Below are 9,459 nucleotides of genomic sequence, written 5' to 3'. Positions count from 1 at the left end.
TGTGCCGAAGTCAGCTACCAAAACCCATCAAACCTAAGACCAGGAGCCACATAAGCAGAGCGTGAATTATTCAGAATCAAAGGTCCTCCAGTCTCTGCAAAGTCTGCAACAAATTTGGCTCAAATCACGACTGTTTTTCCCATCTTGGTCGTTATAAGTTTCTTTCTCGCTCCCCAGCTCTATCGCCCTTCCCCCCGCGTTGCCAGATCTTTACATTTTGAATGGGATTTGTGGAGATTGTTGGCATAAAATAACACCCACTGGCTGCCACAGTGATATAGCATTCTTTTTGTCCTCCCTGCCTCTCCCTCACTCTCTGCATCACCATCAGATATTCTTTTATAGCAGTCTCAGAGGGAGATGGGGAGGGAGGCTGCGCACTGAGCACTGACCCACACTGAATGCAGACATTCTCCTCTCTACCATGCTCTAATTCCTAATTTTACCCACAGTTGTACATGTACACACACACATGCAGCTCAAAGCACACTCCGCCTGTCGCTGCTGTTTTAGTCATCACACAGCAAACCACAGAGCTGCTTTTCTTTGTTACACCCTCACCTGTTTGAACCTGAGGAAGATGTGAATCCTCTTTTTTTCCCCCTGTGTGACTGATTGACACACAGTGAGACTGCTTTATCTCATATATCTCTCCGTATATGGAATGCATAATATTGCACAAACAGACCCCGGTCAGTCCTTGACCACCTGCTGCAGCATTCTCTGCAAATGAATCATCCTCTTGGGGTTCTGTTCACAATAATTACTCCGCCAAGGAACACGGCAGAGTTATATGATGATTGCAATGGGTTTATCTGTCTGTCTGCCTGTCTGTTAGCAACATTACTCAAAAACGGACTAACACATTTTGATGAAATTTGCAGGGAGGGTCAAAAATGAAATGAAAGAATGGTTCTAATAAAGCATGCATCAGTTGGTTGCCAGAAAATTGGCCAGGCAGTGGATGAAGAAGGAGCTTCGTTAGTAGCCCTTGATGAATTTAGAATTACAAGGGGTCTTCAGTTTACAACGTCCTCGACCTATGGCGTTTCATCATTACGTCAGAACTGGTTACGTGGAACTAGTTGGCGAGTGGAGAGGATGAATACGTCGTCATGTGGTGCTATGAGAGGAAGATGGCTTTGTTTTCATGCAGTGTTTTTAAGTCCTAGATTATGATTTTACCACTGTGTTATACACAGGGGACATGTAGAGAGTGTGAGTTAAGACTCACGGCGAAAATCGACTTAGGTCGCACTGTAGGAACGAAATTCCAATGTAAGTTGATGACCCCCTGTACTCCATGAAGGAACGTGGTGGAGTTATGTGACGAATGCCATTGGTTTGTCTGTCTGTCTGTCTGTTAGCAACATTACTCAAAAACGGACTAACAGATATGGATGAATTTTCAGGGAAGGTCAGAAATGACACAATGACCAAGTGATTAGATCTTTTCAGTGATGCAGCTTATAGTTTGGATCTATGGATTTGTTAAAGATTTCTGTGCCATTGTGAGATAGCGGCACAGCGTCACTGTAACCATGACAACCAGTGAACACTACATCAGCTGCCTGCTGACGATCACATGATTGGGATTCTACTACAAATCACCACTGAGGACTTTTTGGGACTTATCCTTCAGAAATGATACAAGGAACAACTGATTAAATTGTGGGGGTGTTTCTGAGTCCCATCAATTCCCGCTGCCTGCTACATATTTAGGTCACGCGATTTGGTATCTATACATAATGTACACATACAAACTACACACCTGTGCTCAGCGCAAGTTGATTTTGTTTGTGGGTACATCTGTATTAAATTACCACATCCTATGTTTACGTGATTTCTGATCATCAATAACTAATAAACAAATGCTACATTTCTGACAATGCCATATGGGGGAATGGACAGCCTTGGAGGAGGACTGCGCTCTCTGAGTGCTTTTCTTGTTCAGGTTTTCAATCTAAGCAGGTATGCCTCAAAAATTTGTGTGAGGAACTTCTTCATTTGCCCTCTTTGCTTAAATCCTTGCTCTCGACTGGGCTGTGTTGGACCACATCTCAAACTGCCTGCTAAAAGGTCTCAGCACGCCCTTAATTGAAGGCTTCACTACCGAGCAATAAAAGCTCACGTAGACTGCTGAGGATTCTGCTGCTTCAGTCATTAGTGTGAAATGCATTCTCATATTTTCTCTGCTTTCGTTGCTATCCGATGGAGTGTCCACTCCATGTTTATTTCATGACTCGCTGATAGCGGCCCTTGTGGTTCCCCTGATAAAAGACAGATGTAGCCTGTGAATGGATTGAAATAATGAGGTCAGAGAAAACGGCAGATTATCACATCAGGCCATTTGAGGTTACGTGTTTGAAGACCTTCCAGTTAAAAAAATAGTTGCTATTAAGGTGTGTGTGTGCGTGTGTGTGTGTGTGTTATTGTGCAACCCAGCAACACCAATCTCATGATATTTTATACAGCAACTGCTTTAACATGTTTGTTATTCCCAATCCGGCTTATCCCTGCACCGCTATCACACCACTAATAGGAAATTGATTACTATTGCACCTTTTTCTTATTTTTTCCCCACAGTAAACGAAATTGTTTTTCCAAAACAGCAGCTCATTGCTTGGAATAATCATACAGCACATTGATTTCAGTGAACCTGCTCTGTCAGTCAACTGATGCAAAACATCTGCACTCCTTCAGTAAGAGAAAATATGGCCTGGCAGGAAGTATATCAATTTTAGACAATAAAAAATTTCCTATATCAGTCAATTCTTTGCATGGACAGTGGATAACAAATTTATTAGACCACCTGTCATAAAGAATGAGAAAACACAAAGATTTTAAAAATCTGTCAAAAACTTGTTTCAGACTAAAGATTGTTACTAAAATAAAATAATAAATTGTTATTTATTAGGGAAATAAACTGGAACAACTAAATAGTCCTTATTCACCTAGATTAACCAAAAATCTTAATATTTTCTATGACCTCCTGATATCAGCTGCATTCTTGTTTTTGTGGGCTTCTTGACAGTCTCTTTTGTTATTTATTTCCAGATAGTTTCTAGCTGTTCCCAGAGACTTGCTTTGGAAGAAACTTTTGTGCGATCTATTTTGAATTCAATAAATTCCAGATCTGTTCAAAAGGATTCCAGTCTGGACTTTGACTTGGCCAGTCCACCAGTTCCAGTCCACCAGATTCCTTTTTCTTGGTCCAGCAGTCTCTGCACAGCTTTGAAGTATGCTTGGGGTCATTGTCTTCTTGGTCAATGAAACCACAACCAGTCAGGTTCAATCCAGAAGGGAACTCCATGATGTACCAAGTTGTGGTAGACCTTCTTGTTCATGATTCCAACTATTTCAACTAATCTGCTTCCACTAGTGGAACCCCATACCATAATGGAATCTCCAACGTGTTTCACTGTGTTGCATCTAGCATCAAAACATTCTCCAGCTTGTCTGCGGACATGAATACGACGATGCTGACCAAAGAGCTCAAACTTGGACTCGTCTGTTCAAAGTACCTTCTTCCAGTCATCTACAGTCCAGTGATTGTGCTCCCTGGCAAATTTGAGGTGTTTCTGGATGTTTAAAGCCTCAGTAATGTCTTCTCAGCAGCTATTCTTCCCTTTAAGCCTTGTTCCTTCAGGGTTATTCTGGAGACTTTCTCAGATTCTGATCTAGAAGCATTAATCTCTGTCTAAAGATCAGCAGTGGTCTTCCTTCTGTCTTTAGTACTTCAGATCTTGAGGTGCCAGACATCTGCTTCAGTTAGCTTTGGTTTTCAGCCTCTTCCTTGGGGCATTTTGTAAGAACCAGTCTCTGTAATGGAGTCCAAGGCATACTTCACCACACTGTGAGAACACTTTATGTCTCAAAGACCGTCCAGCATCATGAAGTGCTTTAATTCGGACTCTGTCTTTCTCAGTGAGCTCCTTATGCTTCACCATTTTGAACAGGAGTGAGGACTTTCAAACTGAATTCACGTTTTTATACGCAAATTTGAGCCAGAAGTCAGAAATCAATCAAGAACAACATACAACCACTAAAACAGTGGTGGTCTAATAAATTTGTTAAGCACTGTATTTACAGCAAATATACTTAAGTGCACTTTTTTTTTCTTCAGAGATCTACTTAAATCCGTTGAATTTTCTTTTGCTTATCTGGGGTCGGGTCACGGAGACAGAGGGTGGAGCAGGTCAGTTCATACTTCCATCTCTCCTGCAACTCTTCCAACTGCCTCCTGGGGATTCCCGAGGTGCTTCCAGGTGACATGAGATAAATAATCACTCCAGCGAGTTCTGGGTCTACACTGTGGTCTCCTCCCAGCCGGACGTGCCCGGAAACTCCAAAGACAGTCGGCCAGGAATCATCCTAATCAGATGTCTGAACCACCTCAGCTGCAGACATTATGCATGAACCTATGGTATTTACGCAGCTAATCAACGTCAGGCGTCCTTATGTGTAGCCATCGTTGTTGTCATAGATATGAATGAGTAGATAGGACACGCCCCTTTGAGCTGCGTGCTACTGCGAGGCTAAGCTAGTGGGGGCAAAGTTTCAGGGCATTCCATTGATGTAGACGGTGTGAAAACGGAAACAACAAGTATGCCGTCTCACTGTGCTGCATACAATTACACACTACGTTGTACGATTGAGACAAGGAAACTTGGAATGACTTTTCATACCTAAGAATAGTTTTTGACTCTTTTTTCATTATGAAATCTTGTTGAGAGCTTCCAGTCTATGAGAGCTAACTAGTTAGCCACTGGCAAAACGCTAAGGCGAGCTAGCAGCTTGACAACCAAATACCAGACGATTAATAGTAGCTGTAGTATAGTTGTACAAGCAGTAGTAGTAATACTAAAGTACAGGCAGCAGTAGTAGTATAAACAGCTGTTAGAGTCGTAGAAGTAGTATCAGCATTTGTAATAGTATTACAAGTTGTAGTAGCAGTGCCAGTATCAGCAGCAGTAGTAAGTAGTCACATTGCTATTACTACCACCAATACTACCAATAGTAGTTATAAAACCTAACTCATGTATATCCAGATTACCATCTATGTTCTTCCTCCAAACCCATTTTATGATTGGGATTACAGGCAATCCTTTAGGACTGCTCTCAAATAATTGAAATGTTACTAAACAAGGTTATACTTATCAAATTAAATAGCTCTGGTCTCCAGTATATTGGCGAATTCGGTTATTTGTACTTAATTTATTAGCATGATTTCTTTTTAATATGTTGTGTACAGACTTAATTACTTCTCTGTCTACTTTTCTTACTCCATGCAGGTTTCCCAGAGACTATGGGTTGAGGAGGAATTGGAAGTTTGTCGGCTTAGACCTGGTGTCATTCCATCAGTGTTAAACTTCCCAGCTCATCTTGGAAGAGTACGTGCCAGAAAGACCACGACCAAGCAGCCTTGAGATCTTAGGCAGCGTCTCCCTCAGGTGGGTGTCGACGGTGTTCACAGTCAGGTCTGTAGAGGGGGGAGGCCACCACCCACCTCCCCGCCTACTCTCTACCCTGACTCCGCCTTGGCTCCACCCATGTGGTCACTTTATTAACTACGATGCCAAAAGTACGACGAAATTACTTCTTTTCCTCTGATCTGTAGCTCAGTGAGTTAAGGGTTTACCTGTAGAGCTGCAGGTCTCTGGTTCAAGACCAGACCCTTCTTAAATTTTATCAAAATCCTGACAAAGACAAAGAAAAATGCCAGTGGTGGGTCTTGAACCTACTACCTTCCACTTGGTAGTCTCTCTTCTTATTCCCCTGAGCTACTCACTCAGATACTTATTTTTTTTTTTTTTGCGCATTTATCATCTATTTTTTTTTTGCCATTTTCGAGTTTTTTTTAACTTGAGTCTCGTCTCGACCGTTTTTCTCAGGAGGTTGGACTTCAGCCTTTGTGCTGGAGGGTTGAACCCTCAGTTCCAAGACTTTCAAAGCCTCCAGACCTCCCAAGTCCTCAGGACCTGAGCTTTCACACAGTCTGAGGGCTGAAATTTTCTAAGTCCCACAGTAGTTCTCTGTTAGATTGAACTTCCAGACAGTCCAAGGACTGATATCTTCTAAGTTCCTGAGTACTTCTCTGTTAGTTTGAACCTTCACACAGTCTGAGGACTGAAATCTTAAAAGTTCTTGAGTAGTTCTCTGTTAGTTTGAACCTTCAGACAGTCTGTTAATATTTCGATTAAATCTTTAAGGTTTTTCTTTTTAAATGTTTTACCACCTTTTAATGTTTAATTTTCTTTTTAAATCCTTCATTGTATTTTCAGTGTAATTCCTATTTGAACTTTTATTGTCTTTAAGATATAATTTTCGAATTAAACATTTAATTTTTTAATTAAATGTTTTGTCTTTTTTTGGATAGGTGTAGTGAGAGACAGAAAACGGGGGAGAAGAGTCGGGGGAAGACTTGCAGCAAAGGGCCACTAACGGGACTCGAACCCGGGACGCTGCATCAGGGACCAGCCCCTGTACATGGGTCACCCACTTAACCCGTTGAGCTATATGGGCACCCATGTTTTGTCTTTTTAAGGGTTTAATAATCTGATTAAATGTTTTGCATTTTTAAAAATGTTTAACATTCTTCTTGTTTAATTGTATTTTTTAAATGTTTAATGATGGAAAATACTTCATCTGTAATTTCTAATATTTGTATTTTAAAAATTTTGTTTAATTTCATAATGACATGTATTGTATGTTGTTGAATTATCTCATTCAATATTTTGTCTGTTTAATATAATTTAATGTAATTTAATGTTTAACTCTATTAAACAGACAAAATATTGAATGAGATAATTCAACAACATACAATACATGTCATTATGAAATTAAACAAAATTTTTAAAATACAAATATTAGAAATTACAGATGAAGTATTTTCCATCATTAAACATTTAAAAAATACAATTAAACAAGAAGAATGTTAAACATTTTTAAAAATGCAAAACATTTAATCAGATTATTAAACCCTTAAAAAGACAAAACATTTAATTAAAAAATTAAATGTTTAATTAGAAAATTACATCTTAAAGACAATAAAACTTCAAATAGGGATTAAACAGAAAATACAATGAAGCATTTAAAAAGAAAACTAAACATTAAAAGGTGGTATATGTACATATAATTTAATTGTATTTAATGTTTAACTCTATTAAACAGACAAAATATTGAATTAGATAATTCAACAACATACATGTCATTATGAAATTAAACAAAATTTTTAAAATACAATTAAAAATTACAGATAAAATATTTTCCATAATTAAACATTTAAAAAATAAAATTAAACAAGAATATTAAACATTTAAAAAAAAATGCAAAACATTTAATTAGATTATTAAACCTTTAAAAAGACAAAACATTTAATAAAAAATTAAATGTTTAATTAGAAAATTACATCTTAAATTTCTTAAATCTTTTTAATAATAAAAGTTTTTAAAAGTTTTATTGTATTAATTTTTTTTCGTTTGATTTAATTGCTTTTTGTTATGTAGTTTATTTCTTTAAACTTCTTTTTCTGTCAAGATTTTAACCCCAACCTTAAAAATGAAATAAACCCTTAAATCACAATGAAAATACTTCTGTTGTCACAATCACGAGTTAGTCAATTATTCAGTTTATCAATTCAACTTTATTTGTTTAGCACCTTTTACACAGATGACAAAACTAAACAAGCAAAGAGAAAAAACTATGATTAAAACTCAAAAACATAAAAAAAAAACCAACAACAAAAAAACATTTAACATGGTAATAAAATATGTTGTGTCCAGGGGATGGAGGGAGTTTATTGAAGTCTTCTTGGGCTCACATGAGAAATCATTTAAAATATAAACTTGATATTCAGTCTAAGGAAACTGCAGAGTGACAGAAGAACCAATAATATCTCCTGTTTTCTCCTTTAATGAGTCGACTCTTCTTGTGCTTGCAGACCAAAGAACTACAGACTCTTCACAACCTGCTCAAACTCTTGGTACAGGACCTCACCACACGGGTCAAGAAGGTTTCCATCTCATTTCTACTCTGAAGCTCACCTTCTCCTGCTCAAACTGCTGACAAATGTTTCTGCTGCTCTAAAGTCTGCTCTCCAGAACTTCCTAAAAACTCTCAAAGTCTCTTCTGCTGCAGGTTGCTTTGTAGAACTGTTCCAGAAAACCTCACTAAACCACATGGAGGGGCCTCAAGATAGTCGTCCAAATGAAACCATACAAAAACCAAACTAGCACAACCCAAACGCTAAAGTCTCCTGCAGCCTACCAGAGAACCTCTGAGAACAGAGAATCAGGACAGGAACTCTTACCTTCTGGACAACCAACGTTGGTTCACAAACAAGAATACAGAATGTGTCTGACCAGAAACCTCTGAAGACTCACTACAGCCAAGATAAAGACACAACTCAACTGCATCAAATCCACTAATCACTGCACACATTATCACCATGTGCTAACTGTGACTAAAGAACCTCATTTACCAAGACAGCTATCCAGTACAAAGCCCTAAAACACACCAAGAAACACATTAAAGATGATTTTACTGCTGGAAGCTGCAAGCCAACGCCTAAAGAACAAACTAAAGCAACGAAGCCAAACCCAGTTCACTGGTGAAGAGAAACAGAGGAAATGTTTGTCTGCAGCTAAATAAAGCAGGAAGACACTGAGCTGCTCAGGTGTTCCTGATAACACCAAGCAGCCACCTGGACAGCCAATAGGAACACAGCCACCTGGACAGCCAATAGGAACACAGCCACCTGGACAGCCAATAGGAACGCAGCTTACTGGAAGTCCAGAGGGCTGGGTTAGTGAAGGAAATTTAGTTTAAAGTTGAAGCAGAAAGTTAACAAAGAAAGTTGAAAACCACCTTCTGATCCCTGGAATCTCTGAGTTTTCACACAAAGAACACCTGAACATGTCAAACTGGTTCCATAGTAGAACCATCATTGTAAAAACGTCATAGTATGGTGTGTTGCTCAAAAAACATTAGGACCCGGCTGTCAGGGGACAAACATGTAAGAAACATGAGAACAGAGAGAACCCAACCAGTAGGTCACAGTTTATCATCATCTAATCATCTCCTGAAGTCCATATGGTGAGAGACATCAGTATCTGGTTGTTCATTTACCAGAGGATGCTTATAATCATGCTGATGTGGTCTGTACTCTACAGTATTTTAGTGACTCAATAAATGCCTAAGTTGTTTTTTTAAAATGCTTTTTAGTTTTTAATAAACATTTAACAGCCTATATGTAATCAATAAATGGCCTTTGTCTATCTTTAAGAAAAACTCACTCAGAACTCTGTGTTAACAGTACTAAATAAATCAATAAATACATGCATACACACAAAAATAAGTTAATACATTAACTGTGTTAAGATAAGATTTAGATTTTAAAAAAAGTTGTTTATGTTTTTGCAGAATCCAGTATTGCTCACTGGTTGGTCATTACATTTT

At 38.4% G+C, this 9,459-nt stretch overlaps 1 long non-coding RNA gene across 1 annotated transcript; it reads left to right on the top strand.

Moving 5' to 3' along the window:
* Window positions 1-5,225: 5,225 nt before the first annotated feature.
* Window positions 5,226-9,248, top strand: LOC129347629 (uncharacterized). Its single transcript, XR_008599818.1, has 2 exons — window positions 5,226-5,453; window positions 7,943-9,248. It is a non-coding gene; the product is annotated as an uncharacterized LOC129347629 (long non-coding RNA).
* The last annotated feature ends 211 nt before the right edge of the window (window positions 9,249-9,459 follow it).

This window comes from Amphiprion ocellaris, chromosome 19, assembly GCF_022539595.1.
Source record: "Amphiprion ocellaris isolate individual 3 ecotype Okinawa chromosome 19, ASM2253959v1, whole genome shotgun sequence".
Lineage (NCBI taxonomy): Eukaryota > Metazoa > Chordata > Actinopteri > Pomacentridae > Amphiprion > Amphiprion ocellaris.
This window is presented reverse-complemented; position numbering and strand designations above follow the sequence as displayed.